This window comes from Oryctolagus cuniculus, chromosome 2, assembly GCF_051225735.1.
Source record: "Oryctolagus cuniculus isolate XC-2025 breed Fujian yellow rabbit chromosome 2, ASM5122573v1, whole genome shotgun sequence".
Taxonomy (NCBI): domain Eukaryota; kingdom Metazoa; phylum Chordata; class Mammalia; order Lagomorpha; family Leporidae; genus Oryctolagus; species Oryctolagus cuniculus.
This window is the reverse complement of record NC_142868.1, coordinates 126686619-126702764: the sequence shown is the minus strand read 5'-3', so window position 1 is coordinate 126702764 and position 16146 is coordinate 126686619. Positions and strand designations below refer to the sequence as shown.

The window sequence follows — 16146 nt, the reverse complement described above, 5'->3', positions numbered from 1 at the left end:
ATCCATTAGAATGTTTCCCTTTAACAGGACATGCACGCAAAAACTAGTATTGAAATCCTAAGGAAGTTATCACATTGATTCCAAAGCACTCTTCTCAATCCATTATTGACAATTTTGCAATGTATTTTTTTGTTATTTAGTAAACACTCATTATGGTAAAATCATGGCACTTAAAATTGATTCAATATTGAACTCAGTAAATTTCAGTTTCAATAACTTGTTATACATTTGAAAGAAATAGACATTTGAAAACCATTGCATGCTCATAAGAATTACAAAATTTGCAAGAAGGAAACAGTGTCAGTATCACAATAGTATTTTAGGAAACATACCAGTGAGAACAACTTATTTCAAATAAACTGGAAAACTAGTTTGAAATATGTCAGGTGGTGTGGCCTGTGCTGCAGCACAGCAGGTAAAAGCCCCGGCCTGTAGTGCCGGCATCCTATATGGGCACTGGTTTGAGTCCTGGCTGTTCTGCTTCCGATCCAGCTCCCTGCTGGCATGCCTGGGAAAGCAGCAGAGGATGGCCCATGGAAGACACGGAGGAATCTCCTAGCTCCTGACTTCGGATAGACTGAGCTCCAGCTATTGCAGTCATTTGGAGAGTAAACCAGTGTATAGAAGACATCCATCTCTTTCTCTCTCTCTCTCTCTCTCTCTCTCTCTCTGTCTCTGTAAATCTTTCAAAGAAAATGAAAAAATCTTTAAAAAAATAAATAGATCAGGTGGCAATTATAGATGTTATTCAATTTATGACAAGATTACATTATGATAAACCCATTTAAAGTTTTAAGCTGACAATGTGCCAAATTGAAAATGTATTTTATACTCCTTAGCTAACAATCATCCTTTGCTTAGCAACCCAGTGCACTGTCAAGCTTCAGTTGTTCACCCTTCTGATGGAGTTGTGTGCTGGCTGCTGACATCCAGCATTGCTGTGTATTAGTAACCAAGGAAGACACCAAAATTAAAAGGGTGATTTCTATCGAATGCCTGCATTTTTTATAGCATCAGAAAGTTAAAAAAAACCAGGCCAGCACTGAGTTGTAGCAGGTAAAAGCAACCGCCTGTGTCATCAGCATCCCACATGGTTCAAGTCCACGCTTCTACACTTTGGATCCAACTCCCTGCAAGTGTGTTAGGGAAAGCAGTAGAAGATGGCTCAAGTGCTTGTGCCCCTGCCATCCATGTGGGAGACCCAGATGAGGCTCCTATTTTAGACCTGGCTCAGCCCTGTGCACTGTGGCCAGATCAGTGAACTGGCAGATGTAAGCTCTCTCTCTGTCACTCTGACTTTCTTTTCTTTTCTTTTTTTAAAAAGATTTATTTATTTATTTGAAAGTCAGTTACACTGGAGAGAAGGAGAGGAATAGAGAGAGAGAGAGAGATGTCTTCCATCTGCTGGTTCACTCCGCAGATGGCTGCAATGGCCAAAGCTGTACTGATCCGAAACAAGGACTTAGGACCTTCTTCTGGGTCTCCCATGCAAAAGCAGGGGCCCAAGGACTTGGGCCATCTTCTACTGCTTTCCCAGGCCATAGCAAAGAGCTGAATTGGAAGTGGAGCAGCCAGGACTTGAACTGGCACCCATATGGGATGCCAGCATTGTAGATGGCAGCTTTACCTGATATGCCACAGCACCGGCCCCTGACTTTCAAAAAAAAAATTTTTTTTAAAGCTAAAAAATATTAAATTGAATGATCATAATTTGAGAAAATTATGTAAAGTACATTGAAAACAAGCCTGAACTTTTTATCTTTTTTTATAAACAACATAATTTAAACCATAAATATATCATACATAACTTAGAAGTAAATTTATATAACTATCATGTAAATTGTAAAATTTAATACTTACCCAATATTCAGAGACACATATAATATATAGAGAGAGTTCCCATCAATGAGCTGACTCCTTAAATGCTTGTAAGTGTCCTCAACTAAAGCCAAGGCTAGGAGCTGGTAACACAACCCAAGTCCCCCATGTGGGGAGCAAGAACCCAACTATTTGAGCCATTGCCTGCTGCCTCCCAGGATCTGCACTAGCAGGAAGCCAGAGTCCAAAGTGGAGCCAAGTATCAAAACTAGGTAATCTTACATGGGATGCAGCCTTCCTAACCAGTGTCTTAACTGCTAGGCAAAAATGCCTGCCCCATGATTAGCATTTAGAATTGTTATAGTCCCAATTCTACATGTAATTAACTAAATCTGTGGGAAATGATATAGCTGTGATTCCTATAAATAGAAGACAACAACTTGTTTTAGGTGAATACAGGGAGATTAAAATGGCACTGTAGAAATACTGCATAACTTGTTATACTGTCTTTTCAGAGACAGAATAAGCATTTCATTGTCCTATAAGTTCATTTTCAATCATATGGCTGGACAGCCTTCCTATAGGCTTCTGGTGCCAAGCCTGTGAGGAAATGAGCAGAGCTTACCAACCTCTGTGGTTAGTCCTGTATGCTGGATCCTCTGTTTATATCTTGGGTACAGGGATTTGGGTCTTTTACTATTCTGACTCTGGGTCTAGCTCTTAGTAATTTACAGAGAAACCTAACACAAACCAGCATTCAAAGGTCAAATCCGCTATTTACACACCATATGCCCTTAACAAAGGAACATAACCTTTTCTGTTTTATTCCAGTTCCTTAGTAAGAAAATGGACTGTTTTGAGTAATAAATAGCAAAAGAGAAATGTAAATAAAACACTTCACAGTATCTGAAATACAGGAGCTGCTCACTAACCATGGATTTTCCTTCTCCCTTCTTTCTTGTTACTCAACTGTAAAAGAAAACAACATTGTCTACATAATATACTTTATCTTTTTAAAGAAGCACAATGTCAGTTAAAATCTTCCAGATTGTTTCATTTTTCAACCATGTTTTTAATTAACAAATATAATGTGTAATATATGTAATATTTTTGATAGTATTCCTCAAATTAGTTTATGTTGTGGTATTAGATATTATTTAGTTTATTTTTTTAAAGATTTATTTTATTTATTTGAAAGAGTTACAGAGAGAGGTAGAGACAGAGAGAGAGGTCTTCCATCCACTGGTTCACTCCCTAGATGGCTGCAGCAGCCAGAGCTGTGCTGATCTGAAGCCAGGAGCCAGGGGCCTCTTCTGGGTCTCCCACGTGGGTTTAGGGGTTTAGGGGCCCAAGGAATTGGGACATGTTCTACTGCTTTCCCAGGCAGAGAGAGCTGGATCAGAAGAGGAATAGCCAAGACAAGAACCGACACCCATATGAGATGCCAGCGCTTTAGGCCAGGGCTTTAACCCACTGTGCCACAGCACCGGCCTCATTAGCTTCATCATTAAGTTTTGATTCATTTGCAATGTGTTCTTCTTACTCATACACATGGCTGCTCTTGAAAAATAATGTCAGGGGCTGGCGCTGGGCATAGCCAGTAAAAGCCACTGCCACAGTGCCAGCGTCCCATATGGTCATCGGTTCAAGTTCTGGCTGTTTCACTTCCAATCCAGCTCCCTGCTAATGTGCCTGGGAAAGCAGCCAAAGATGGTCCAAATCCTTGGGTCCCTGTACCCACATGGGAGACCCAGAAGAAGTTCCTGGCTTCGGATCGGCCCAGCTGCAGCAATTGCAGCCATTTGGGGAGTGAACCAGTGGATGGAAAATCTCTCTTTTTCTCTCCCTCTCTGCCTCTGCCTCTCTGTAACTCTACCTTTCAAATAAACAAATGAATCTTTAAAAAAATTTTGTAAAATTCCATGCTCTATTTTCTTTTTGGAATTATCAGATTACTTAGTTATTACCAGAATTATTCTCGGCTGTCTGCCTTCTCTTGATTTTTTTATAAGATGTATTTATTTGAATGCCAGAGTTACAGAGAGAAAGAGGCCCTCCATCCACTGGTTCACTCCCCAGATGGCCGCAATGGCCAGAGCTATGCTGATCTGAAGCCAGGAGATAGGTGCTTCTTCCTGGTCTTCCATGCGGTGCAGGGGCCCAAGGACTTGGGCCATCTTCTATGCTTTCCCAGGCCATAGCAGAGAGCTGGACTGGAAATGGAGCAGCCAGGACTTGAACTGGTGCCTCTATGGGATGCCAACACTGCAAGTGGTAGCTTTACCTGATATGCCACAGCTCCAGCCCTGCTCTCTTGATTATTTTAAACTATGTATAACACAAGCAAAATGCTTAGTTATATCCTTATGAAAGAGCAGACAACTATGTGATACATTCCTTCATGTATCCTATTTGTTTATTCTCTCACAGTGATAATATTTTCTATACATCAGTGACTGTCACAAAGAGAATTACTACTTTCTGAGTTGTACATCTCAATCTGTATTTTTAGCACTGTTATGGAATCTCACTTATTTACTTAGATAGCATCATTATCTTACATGGATTTGAGTCCATCACTATTTCAAATATACGACTTAAGCCATACATTAATTTAGATATCAAATTTTTTGCTCCATGTCATTTGTAACTTTGATAAATTACATATCTATTATTTATAACACAGTATAAAAATAGTTAAGGCACAACACTATGTTGAATCATTAGGAATCACCCACCCAATTGATTTCAATAAAAAATATATTTAGTATAGCAATTTTTGGCCTCAGCTCATTTTGGGGAATTAACATTAATGCTATGATTATTCTCATTTTACAATACCTGGTTATATTTATCCTCAATTATCTGTGTGTTTGTATGCCCTTTGAAAAATGTAAACACGTTAAAATGCAACAGCTTCTTGCATTAGGTCACACATTAGGTATGAAGAATTCAACCAAATTTCACTGTTACTAAACTAATTTTTACTCCTGAAAGAGACACTGGTTCTCTTAGATCCTTAGATTTATCTTCTGTGATAGGAGCATAATAAAACACCTATCTCAACTATCAACTTAAAATGGAATTGAGAGCTTCTTTTCACATTCGGAGACCACTGGAAGCCCATTTTTCTAGCTATTCTGGATAGTTTTTTACATATATGAGTAAATATGAAACCTAGCTTTCATGTGCCAAAAATTACCATCTTAGAACCATATAGTGACAGGTTTTTCAAGCCTACAAAAATCACAATTGCATTAAAATTATGTATACAAGTTACAGAATTGGAACAGCGTTAACATAAATAAAACAATCATCCTGTTTTTCATTAAATATAGTGAAGGGATTAGGAAGAGAATTTTATTAGAATAAATATGTCATCCTAGTCTGAGTGGACATTTGATTGGATTGAATCCAACAAAAGTTTATTTTATTTTGTCATTTTAATATTCTGAAAACATTAATATATTTTCTACATAAAACTAAATTTGCAAGCCTGAAGTGATTAAATTGCTATAACCTCATATGTGATTTTTCCATTATAGGCTTACACTATTATGACTTAGGGATGCTTTTCTCAGAGAATATTGAAGTGTTAGCAACAGTTCTGAAAAATGATTCATAGATCTGGCACAATTTTGTTGATTTATATCAATATACACATCATTAGTATAATTAGTACCTTAAAATTAAAAAAAAAACATTGTCATATAATATTTCCAATGAGAATGATGGACTTTGCTTTAAGTTCTAGTGACATTCCTGACAGTGGTTGTAGTCAAAGCGTCTTCCTTAAAGCAACACAAGTAGGAATTGTGGAGCCAGAACACAAAAATAGCTGTGAATGACTCCAAATGTTGTTTTCCTGGAAAATAAGGTAAAAGAGTATAAGTAACTGAACTTATAAAGTAGAATATATAATAGAAGAAGGAAGACAGAATGAGAAATGTTATTAAGGCTGGATTTTTAAGATACAGAGACCAATAGAGTGTGATACATACAAAGAATTCATAAAATATTGATGGATAGTAAATTATTTGTTACAAACATGGAGACTACCAGAAAAGTGTAAGGCGCTCTACATTATTTTTTTTAACTTTTATTTAATGAATATAACTTTCCAAAGTACAGAATATTGATTACAATGGCTTCCCCCCCATAACGTCCCTCCAACCCACAACCCTCCCCTTATCCACTCCCTCTCCCCCTCCATTCACATCAAGAGTCATTTTCGATTCTCTTTATATACAGAGTACTTTCAGGGCAATGTGACTATGGAAGAAAGGCACAGAGCTGTGGGAAATACATCCATAATTTGTCTATCCACATTTTGTCCTACGATTCTCATTTTGTAAAGAAGTGTGTTCTTATTTAGTCTTTCACAACAAACGTAGATGTAATCCATCCATCTATTTTCTTGGTAGCAAAACTCTCATTGGTAAAACTTTAACTAGTCTGTAATTAGTGAGCCTTGTTATTTTTAGCTGAAAAATGTGATGGTTAATATACAGTAGTATCATAGTTGAGAGACTACTACTTCCTTCGGGAAAGGTAACATCCAATCATGCATCTATTTCTAATTATTAATCTTTGAATATATGACAAAAGTGTCATCAGATGTTGATGCCACCTTTACCAGAATTCTGTAAACACTGACATTGGAGTCTGGCAGAAAGAACTCAAAGGAGAGTATATTGAGAACATGACATTGTGCAAAGGTTCTCAGGGCCACTTGTCCCAATTCAATGACACACAAGTAAACCTCAGATATCTAACTAATATTTAACTGCAGTGAACAAATTAAAGGCTTACAAAGCATTTCAGGAAATCATCTAATTTATTGCTCCTGATCCAATACACACCATGAGCACTCATAATGAGATAATTGACTTGTATCTGAGTGGATATAAAAAACATATCATAAGCTTCCAAATTAATTGTATTGGTGAAAAGTGTAAACATGTTGGGTACAGATAGATACCACAGAGATGGTCTAAAAAAGATTGAAAAAAAAAAAGACTGAGCTGGAATAAAGTTGGAAAATTAACATGAATTTAGAAATATTCCTTAGCAGTCAGTTCTTTTAATGTTGATATTTAAGAATAATTAAGGAAGTTATTTATTGCTCTGTTGCTTTGGCCTTGAAAAACCTGACAATAACCAGAAAATGAATTTATACTCTAGGATGTACAGCTTAGTTTACTGGGCTGAATCCTATTTGCCTTACACTTTGAAATAAAATAGGAAAAATTTAGATAATTCTATTTTCAAAATGTGTTACTTTTGATTGCTTTATTTAGTGGTGCATTAAGCCTTTTACTATAATGAATATTAAAATATGTTACCCCAAAAATTAAAAAAATGAAAGAAATAAAAGGGAGAAGGAGGGAAGGAGAGAAGGGAAGTATCATTATATTATTAGATTTGTATCCATGAACCATTGAATCTGTTCTCTGTATTAATAAAGCCTTAACATAAGAATTGAAGAGAGTTGTGCTGTAGACATTACCAAGCATTTGCAGTGACCCAGAGAATCTAATGTATTAATAGATTCCTTAAGAAAAAGACAATTTAAAAAAGAGGAAAACAAAATAAAATGGATTGCTGGCCTAAACATAAAATATAATGATATAAAATTTCTGAAATAAAACGAAAGAAAAAAAAAAAATGAAAGGTTTTAAGTTCCTAAACTCTCCAGCAATTCAAGGTATCAGAAATAGGAAGCAGGGTCAGGAGTTGAGATTCAAACCGAGGTACTCTGATATTGTAGCAGGATTCCCAGAGAGAGGCTGTCAGCAGGAAGTAGCTTTATTTTATGCCAGCAGGCTCAGAGGATTTTATAAAGTCTGAGCCCTGAACAAAGCATGTCATTGTCTTAGATACCTTGGCACAAACAACTTTAAGTTTTCCTTTGCATATTTGGTTCTACGTATTTTGATTTGCTCTTTTAGAGCTATAGCACTGCTGGCATAATTGCTACAGGCTGCACATGTGTATACCCAAACTGCCTATGTTTCAAGGTGGCTTTTCTCAGAAAGTCCCCTTTAACCTCTTGTTCCTGTAAAGCTCCTGCTGGAAATCCCCTACCATATCTGCTCCTAGCCAGTTCTCCTTTATAGCTCTACTTCTCTTTTTCCTTTTCTTTGGGAAGGGTCTCTGCTATAATATTGGATGAAGGCCATCTTGGTTGCTTCCAGGTTCAAGCAATTATGAACAAAACTAGTATTCACACTCATGGTCACATTTTTCTATTGATGAAAGATTTCAAATCCTTGAATAGATAGCAAGTGCTGTGACCGCTGGGTCATAAGGAAAGAGTACATTTAGATTTATTAAAGACTGTTAGAAACTTTCAAAGTTGCTATACCATTTTGCATTTCTACCAGCAATGAATGAGAACTCCGGTGTGCCACGTCTTTATCAGCATTTTAAGTTATCAGTGTTTTGAGTTTTGGCCATTCTGATAGGTGTGTATCTTATTTTTGTTTCATGTAAATTTTGTGCCCTTGATATCACATTAAAAATCAATTACAAAGTCAAGAACATTCATACCTATATTTTGGGAGTTTTACAGTTTTAGCTTCTATTTTATATTGTGATACCTTTTGAGTGAAATTTTGTGCATGGTATGAGGTAGTGATCCAACTTCACTTTTGTTCCATGTGAATATCCAGCTATACCAGCACCATTTATTGCAAAGAATTTAATGCAAAATAAATACAAAATCACAGAATCTCATGCACACTGACACTGGTCTCGGGATGCAACTGGCTCTTTGACACATTGGCTAGATGGCACCAGAACCTACCGCAGCACACTGTGACTGCCGTTTCTAGGATCCCCTCAACTGATGGCCATCCCTGGGGCAGCACGCCCCTCTTCCAGGCACAGTCCATGTGCCATCAACCTGCGGAGAGAAGCTGGTGTGTTCAGTTGAATCTGTTGATAATAAAGTGTTTTTTTCTTTTCCTTTTTTAAAATTTTTTCTTTTTTTCTTTTCTTTCTTTCTTTTTTTTTTTTTTTTTTTTTTTTTTTGACAGGCAGAGTGGACAGTGAGAGAGAGAGACAGAGAGAAAGGTCTTCCTTTGCCGTTGGTTCACCCTCCAATGGACGTCACGGCTGGCGCGCTGCGGCCCACGCACTGCGCTGATCTGATGGCTGGAACCAGGTGCTTATCCTGGTCTCCCATGGGGTGCAGGGTCCAAGCACTTGGGCCATCCTCCACTGCACTCCCAGGCCACAGCAGAGAGCTGGCCTGGAAGAGGGGCAACCGGGACAGAATCCGGCACCCCGACCGGGACTAGAACCTGGTGTGCCGGCGCTGCAGGCGGAGGATTAGCCTTGTGAGCAGGGGCACTGGCCAAGAGTGGTTTTTTCAACGTTGACAAAAGGCAGTATCAGCAACACCTGGTCTTGGAGAGTCCTAAGATGCTGACAACTTCACAACCATAGCCCGCTCGAATCTGGCCACACCTGAGTGGACCTCAGACCACAGTCTGGAGGGCCTGGTGAGACTCTGCATTGAAAACACCTGAGGTGCTCTGTGAGCCATTTATTCCCCCTCCGATGCCGAGGTAGGACTGGCTCCACAACCGCTTCTGGATGCCGTGAGGGACCAGGTGAGAGGCTGACAATCGGCGGATTAGCGTCTCCCAGAAGTAAAAGTGTCTGCTCCCCACGGAGATAGGGCAGAGGCTGAGGCAACTGTGTGACTGCAGAGGAGTGTGTGTGGCTGTTGGCCCAGAACAGCACAGGCCTATGGTGCTAGCCCTTAGGATATCTGTGGTTGGCTGCAAACATCTAAGTCTGTGCCAAGTGCAGAGAGCCCCATCTTCTCATTCATTGTAGTTCAGGCAGTAGAGACCCCAGAATTGTTGTAGGGGTCTGCGCGTGCCGGGGTGGGGAGGTTTCCCTCATAATATGGGTTCCATGGGCATTTGCTGCTCTCTTTCATCCAGAACCAGCCTGCCCGCCCTCTTTCCTCTTGCCAAGTCCCTGAAAACACTTCCTTCGAACAGTTCTTATCCCTTCTGCAACCACCCCACACACCACAATCTCTTACCTTTAGTCGTCTGATAACTGGTATTGAGCAAGAGAGAAGGTGCGTCTACCCCTGAGCACTGGTCCCAGGACCCCTGCTATGCTGCTCCTTCCTCTACATGGGAGAGAGAGCTCCCTACTTCTCCCATTCTGCAGATGCCAGAGGAGGACACCCAGCATTCATAAGTGCACCCCAAAATTCCAAGACAGCTGCTATTTCCCCACCTAGACTCTTACGATAGGTGCTGACCAAGGGAAGAAACAGGCCACACTCCTGAACTCCACTGCGAAGTCTGCGCTGGCCCTATATTCAGGGAACCCCGACTCAGGGCTTTGGCACAGCTCATCACCACTTCTGCAAGAAATGACCCAGAGTCTCTAGACCAGTCCCATTGCTCCCCACAGAAAGGAGAGATGCTGAGAATAGGTTCTTTGCACATGGAGTTGTCTTGGCACCTAGTGCAAGAACAGTTGAACATATAGCAAGTTTTATTTCTGGACTCTAAATTGTATGAATGATCTGTTCGTTTTTATTCCATTGTCACTCATTTTTCTTAATACTGCAGCTTTGCAGATAAATTTGAAATTGCTGTGAATTCAGTTTTAATTTTCAAGATTATTTAGGCTACTCTTGGTCCCTTGCAATTAAATATGAGTTTTAGGATCATTTTTATCAATTTTTGAAAAAGGAGCTAAGATTTTAAGATTGCTTATGTTGGATCTGTAGATAAGTCTATAACACCTTTAAAACAGTATTAAGTGTCTGATTCGTTAGCCTAAGCTTTTTCCCACTAAATAACGTCAGCTTTTGTTTCATTCAGTGTTTGTGAATTTTTCAGTGTACAATTCTTGCATGTCTGTTGTCAAATTCATTCCTAAACATTTTATTCTTTTTGATGCTATTTAAATAGAATCGTTTCCCTGATTACCTTTGCAAATTCTTTATTCCTAGTTATATGGGTGAAAATGCAGATTTTTCTCTTGTTATGCCCTACAACCTTGTTGAAATGTTTTATTAACTAATACTTTTTTATGGATTGTTTAGGATATTCTCTATGACATCTCCGACTAGACATAGTTTTATTCCTTGCTTTTGAAAAATCTGTTCTTTCTTTTCCATGCCCAATTTCACTGGATGTGATCGCCTCTCACAATATGGAATAGATGTGACAAGAATAAATATCTTGTTTTCCTGATGGTATAAGCAGACTCTGCTTTTCACCCTGTAGTAAAATATTCGTTGTGCATATTTTGTAGATGCACTTCATCATATTGAAGAAAATTATCTTTTTATTTTCAGTTTGCTTTTTATTTTGAATATGTAGTGCATTTTTTCAGATACCTTTTGTACATTGAATGAATTATGTGGTTAAACTTTATTAATATAGTTTTATATTATCATAACTTATTTTGTATGTTGAATTGCCCTACCTTGCATTCACGGGATAAATCACATTTGGTTATGGTATAAAATTTGCTTCATATTGATGGATTCAATTGGTTAGTGTTTTGTGAAAATTTTAGCATTTAAACTAAGAGAATTTTATTCTATAACATTATTCTCTTGTGATGTGTTTTGGTAATAGGGTAAAACAGGTCTCATAGATGATATTAATTCCCTTCTAATTTTGAAAAAAAAAATAGAAATATTGGTGTTGATTCTTTAAATGTCTGGAATTCGTAGAGAAGCCATCTTTTATGGCTGTATAATGGGAAATTAAAAATTTATCAATATTTACATTCTACTTATTATAATTCTGTTCAAATTTTTTTCTCCTTTTCGGTTTTCATTTGTTTGGATCCTCTAGGAATTTGTCCACTTGATCTAAGTTTTCTGATTTGTTGGTATAAAATGGTTTATGTTATGCATCTGTGTTCTGTTTTATTTCATAACTCTGGTAATTTCTGGTCCTTCATGCTATAATAATTTGAGCTTTTTCTTTTGCTAGTCTAGCTAGATGTTCATGCTTCCTTATCACAGAGCCAATTATATTTTCATTTCTTTTTCTACTCCTTGATTTCTATTTTATTAATTCCTACCATAATTGTTTTTATTTTCTTCTGATTGCTTTGAATTTATTATCTTATCTAGAAGCAGATACTGGAATGTTTCTATAAGTGAAAGGTTATTGATTTGAGATCTTATTTTTTAAAATACACATATTTAAAGCTATAAATTTTCCTCTAAGTATTGCTTTAACTTGACTGAGCAAGTTTTTCTAATTTTATATTTGTTTTCCTTCATCTCAAAGTATTTTCTAGTATTGTTATTTTTTGTTTTTAATTTCAGGAATGTGTTATCTAATGACCACATATTTATGCATTTCCCAAATTTTCCTGTATTTATTTCTAGTTTAATGTCCCTGTTGTCAGTGAGCATACTTTCTATGATTTTAATCCTTCGAAATCTATTGAAACTTTTTCAGTGGACTAGTATGTGGTCAATGCTAGCGACTATTCTACTTCTGCTTAGGTATCAAGATGTTTATTAGGCCTAGAAGGTTTGTAGTATTAATAGTCTTAGATTTCTTTTGGATCCTATAGCATCTTTTTCTCTGCATTGCTGAAACTGGAATATTGCAGCCTCTATTATTAGGCAGAGAGTGTGGGTGGTAGTTAAATGGCAGCATTTCATGATGGAGCCTTGCTTGATTCTGGCTTTGTGCTGATGCAGACCTTGGATGGCAGTGGTGAGAATTCAGTTATTTGGGTCCCTGCCACCGTTGTTGCATTTGGTTGAGATTGCCATGCTTGGTATTGGCCTTGCCTTGCTCCAAACATTGGCAACATTTGGGGGAGTGAGCCAGCAGATCAAGGTCTGTGTCTTCTCTACCTGTCCCCCCCCCCCAAAAAAAAAAGTGATATAAAAAGTCTTTGTTATTGAATTGTGTTTTACTCTAATTCTCTTCAATTTTGATTCACATATTTTGCTTTTGCTTCTCTGTTATTAGCTACATATATATTTCTATTAAAATGCATTTCTTATGAGATTTTTATCTTTGTCTCTAGTTGCCATTTTTGTCTTAGAGTTTATTTTGCTTGTTTTAGGATAGCCACTCCAGCTCCCTTTTGGTAACTGTTTGCATGGTCTATCTTTTTCCATTCTTTTCTTTCTACAGAAAGAAAATACTCCAGTTACTACAGCTTTAAACTGTAATTTGGAATGGTTGAAGAATTTTAAAATGCTATTGTGCCAATTTGTACTTTGTTAGAACTGTTTAGTCTATTTCCCTTTTATATTTTTTATTTTTTTTTGACAGAGTTAGAGAAAGGTCTTCTTCCCATTGGTTCATCCCACAAATGGCTGCTACGGCAGGTGCGCTGTGCCAATCCGAAGCCGGGAGCCAGGTGCTTCTCCTGGTCTCCCATGCAGGTGCAGGGCCCAGGCACTTGGGCCATCCTCCACTGCCTTCCCAGGCCACAGCAGAAAGCTGGACTGGAAGAGGAACAATCGGGACAGACTCCTGCGCCCCAACCGGGATTAGAACCCAGAGTGCCAGCACTGTGGCCAGAGGATTAGCCAAGTGAGCTGTGGCGCCTGCGCCAGCTTAGTCTATTTACCTTTAATGTAGCTACAGATAAGGCAGGATTTGCTTCTTCCACTTTGCTATTTGCTGTCTGTATACTTTTCAGTTTCTCTTTGTAGATTACTGCCACCTTAGCTTTAAATTTTATATATATATATATATATATATATACACACACATATATATATATATTTAGTGTATGGCTTTCATTTCTTTGTTTCTTTTAGTGTAGCATTATGGTAATTTCCTTAGCGTTCTGGAGGATTAAAAGTAACATCTTAATTTATAAAATATAATTGATCAATGCCAACATTGTGTCAATATTGTACATAGTTTCACTGCTGCAGAGCTCCTTCTCTTGCCTATCCTTTTGCTCTTACTGTCATATAAATTACATCTGTACACCTTGTATGCACATCACTGCAATTTTATAAGTACTTATGTTCAGATAATACTATAGAAGATATGAAAAATAAGATAGAAAAAAATCAAAACCACATAAGCTATTAAATTTACATATATTTTAATTTTTTATGTGTGTTTGAGTTATTCTTTAATATTTTTCAATTCAGCATGCAGGAGTCCCTATAGGTGTTAATATTTCTATTGTTTGGTGGCTGGATCTAGTTTTATTTTGCTTCCCCTTGTATATAATTAACAATCCTGGAACAATTGACTAAATTTTTTCTGTCTTCACTGATGGGTAATGTCATTTCTCTCATATCAAGATTTCCTCTGTGCCAAGGTCATTGTCTTACCTGATTTCTGAGGGTACATAACTCCAAGTAGCTTTAAACATTCATTTCGTTCTCTTTGTGTCTTTCCTGCCCACCCCGTATGTTTAAATGAATTGGCTGAGCATCTTCAGCCAAGAAAATGGAAAAATTTTGGTCTCTGGCTGATACTAGCAACTTGGGTAAGACCATTAGCTAAGCTATCATACTAAACACACTTAATTTTTTAAAAATAATTTCTTTAAGAGACAGAAATAAAGAGTCAACTCCCATTCACTGTGTTATGCTCTAAGTGCCTTCAATGCCTGCAGGAACTGAAATTAATTTCTTCTGTTTTGGTTGCAGAAATCCAAGTACTTGAGCCATCACTGCTCTCTTGCAGCATTGCAATTATAGGATGCTTGCAGCAGGAGCTAGAGCTGAGTGTCAAACTCGAGGTACTCCAGTAAGAAACATGGCATCCAAACCAGCATCTCCACTGCTAGCAAACTTGTCTTCCCCCAGAAGCCTACTTTGATCTTGGCCAGGAATCTCCCAACATTATATAATTGCATGTCTTCTGTCGATTCTCAATTACTTGGTGACAAAATACTTGGTAGTTGGGTTTATGCAACTATGCCTGTCCCAACTAAGTGGGAACTTACAAGAGACTGATAATCAGGTGCACTCAGTTTTTCTTTGGGTCATGATTTCAATTGACCTTTGCTTATTTTTATCCTACGTGTTGTTCTTGTGTACGTGACACTCCTTTTGATCTGCTTGTGAATCCTCATTCCAAATATAGTCCTGCCTCCCTATCCATGGATTCCACCCACCACAATTCAACAAGCAGATCCAAAATATTAAAGAAATATTGTGAATGTTCTGAACATATACAGACATTTTTCTTGTCATTATTCCCCAGATAATAGAGTATAACAACTATTTATATTGTACAGGTATTAGAAATACTTTATTATTTAAAGTATACCATAGTTGATGTGTAAGTTACATGCAAATTCGATGCTATTTTAAAAAAGGACTTGTATATATAGATTTTGATATATGGGGAGTCCTGGAACCAATCCTCTACAGATACCATACTGTATAATTTTTAAAGGTTTATTTATTTTAAAGCATGGTGAAGAATGGGGAGGGAGAGAAGTGGGGGTGGGGAGGGAGATAGATAGGGAAGAGAGAGATATGGAGATAGGTATCCCATGTGCTGATTCAATTCCCAAATGGCTCAATGGCTAGGGCTGGGCTAAGGGCTGAATCTGGGAACAAAGAACTCAATTCAGTTCTCTAACATGGAATCCAATTGCTTGAGCCATCATTGCTGCTTCTTAGGGTATTAATAGGAAGCTGGAGTCAAGAACTGGAGCTGGATTTCAAACCCAAGCACTCTACAAGACAGGCATCTTATCCAGTGTCTTAATCACTAAGCCAATGACTATTTGTTACTCATCAATTTTTGACTGGTTACATCAAATGTGTTTTTGTACCCGATTGCAGCGTATTTTGAAATAATGTTGAGGAACAACTACATCTCTCCAGCTTGATAATTCAGAATACATTTTAAGTTATTCTGATACCTAGCAATATAAAACTCTAAATTATTAATTTTTGTATTCCCCATAGCATATAGTTAAGTGTTTACACATTGTCAGTATTTAATAAGAAGTTTTATTGTTAAGTAAAGGCTAATACAAAGGAAGGAATCAAGAAGAATCAGAATTGTAAGTTCTTAAATAGGAGCCTTTTGTGGGCTAGGAATATTCTACTGTTAAGCTTTTTTTACCACATATCATAGTCTAGTTAATATAGCAAATATTTAATTAAAGGTAATAATTTCACTTGCAGTTTTACAGATGAATTTTTTTTTTGGCAACAAACAATAGCTCTACTTTCTGATGTCTCTTATACAAGACTGAAAGTGGTTTAAAAAATGGAAATTTATTATCTTGTATAAGAGACATCAGAAAGTAGAGCTTCTCAGATTTGGCTTACTCAGTGGCTCAGTAATATTAGGGGGGTTAAAAGAAGCA

General features: G+C 37.5%; 1 long non-coding RNA gene across 1 annotated transcript in view; it reads left to right on the top strand.

Annotated features, from left to right (window-relative positions):
• The first annotated feature begins 8886 nt into the window (after nucleotides 1–8886).
• LOC149128042 (uncharacterized) overlaps nucleotides 8887–16146 on the top strand; it is a 153064-nt gene continuing 145804 nt past the window's right edge. The window contains exon 1 of the long non-coding RNA XR_016229673.1: nucleotides 8887–9437. This is a non-coding gene — a long non-coding RNA (uncharacterized LOC149128042). The remainder of the gene's footprint in view (nucleotides 9438–16146) is intronic.